General features: G+C 37.9%; 1 protein-coding gene and 1 long non-coding RNA gene across 2 annotated transcripts in view; both read left to right on the forward strand.

Annotated features, from left to right (window-relative positions):
- The window catches only part of LOC107723835 (probable tRNA (uracil-O(2)-)-methyltransferase), a gene marked incomplete at its 5' end in the record, with an annotated part of 48,750 nt that overhangs the window by 4,552 nt on the left and 42,654 nt on the right, over positions 1-1,544 (forward strand). The window lies entirely within an intron of this gene.
- LOC107723829 (uncharacterized) overlaps positions 1,089-1,544 on the forward strand; it is an 8,333-nt gene continuing 7,877 nt past the window's right edge. The window contains exon 1 of the long non-coding RNA XR_001637977.1: positions 1,089-1,099. This is a non-coding gene — a long non-coding RNA (uncharacterized LOC107723829). The remainder of the gene's footprint in view (positions 1,100-1,544) is intronic.

Genomic DNA, 1,544 nt, shown 5'->3' on the forward strand with positions numbered 1-1,544 from the left:
TATTTGTTTTGTTAATAAAAGTTCTATGTTTTATATATAGGCTTAAGTGAGTTTGACGTTGTATTTTGTTGTTGCATTCAAGCAATTGACGCCTAACTGCCGCTATTTGAAAGTAAAATGAGCACGGCGGTTTTAAGCTATTTAAAAGCGACGGAAAGTGAGGAAAAGAGGGAAATTTCAAACGAACTAAAAACGAACAATTGCTTTAGGCCGAATTGCCGCTATTTCAAAGTGAAAGTAAAATGCTCACGCCGCTTTTACCAGCTATTTAAAAGCGAAGGAAAAGAGGGAACGCCCCCGCCCTGCCCCCGCGGTGATACCGGTATTACCGGTGTTGTCACACGTCGATTAACCGGTGGGAAAATTTCCTCACCGTCACAACCCTACTGTACGCTTACTTTTCTTTTTAGGAGCATTTGTAGTCCTAATTTAAAAAATTTAGGAGCATGGTCAAAATTTTAGGAGCACCTTCTAATCAGTAATCAAAAATTCTGATAAAAAATTAACCTTCCCATTATGAGGTGATATTTGACTCCTTAAAGTGATTTACAGGGAATTTAGTTTTTACCTTTGTAATGGCATTTTTCTAACTTTATTAAAAGTATGTAATCTTTTATGTCAAATTAAAAAAATATATATTTATAAACTTTTTAACATTTCTAATTAAAACAACAGAATAAAAACAAGTAGAATAAGAATAAGTTACCAATAAAATGAAATCAGTATTTAAGAAATAAATTTGTGCTACAGAGTTGGCACAGAAGAACACACAAGTGGCTTGTAGGTGTATTTTCAGACGTTTAATGAAGCTCAGAGGTCGCATGAGTGCAATTAAATTCATACATCCATGTTGAGGTTAATGTTTTAAATATAAAATTTTGAATATAGAAATATTAAATGATTTAAATAACAGAAAAGATACTTTAAAAATTAAACTAAAACTGCCAGCAGGTGGCGGCAAGTCTCTGATTTTATCACCGAATCATTCATTCAATTGATTAGTTCGAACGGCTGAGAGTTGATGATCTCCTGTACTGGTTTGTACGATTCGAGGGGGATCTTGTATTGCTTGACAAAAGTGGGTGGAGCTTTTGGGTGCGTTGGGACATGCACAACATGGAAGTTAGTGAGGCCACAATCTAAAGAGTCCTTGGCAAATGATTCTTTGTATTTGTACAGGACATGGCGGAGTTGGCGGAGTTCTGCATCCTCCTGGATGGCATCAGCATCTTTCAGAATGTGCTGGACTTGTATCTCAAAACTCTCAAAACCCTCTTCTGTCGTTAATTCCTCTGTGCCGTGGGCGGTCAGAGGTGCAGTCACGCTGTCATTCTCACAGGTGGAGTGGTTAGAGACTGTATACACGGCAAGGTGTTGGTCTTCTGTTAGCTCTGTTCTACACACCTGCTCCTTGACCACTGGCATGACTGAGGTTATGGTGATGATCTTAAAGGGTGCTGTTGACACTGTGTGGCCTGAGCTTTCTTCTGGAATCATTGAATCTGAGATGGGTCCAATTATTGGTAGAATTAGTTCAAAGTCAT

The sequence above is a fragment of the Sinocyclocheilus rhinocerous genome, unplaced genomic scaffold, assembly GCF_001515625.1.
Source record: "Sinocyclocheilus rhinocerous isolate Xijiao unplaced genomic scaffold, SAMN03320098_v1.1 scaffold1094, whole genome shotgun sequence".
NCBI classification, from domain to species: Eukaryota; Metazoa; Chordata; class Actinopteri; order Cypriniformes; family Cyprinidae; genus Sinocyclocheilus; species Sinocyclocheilus rhinocerous.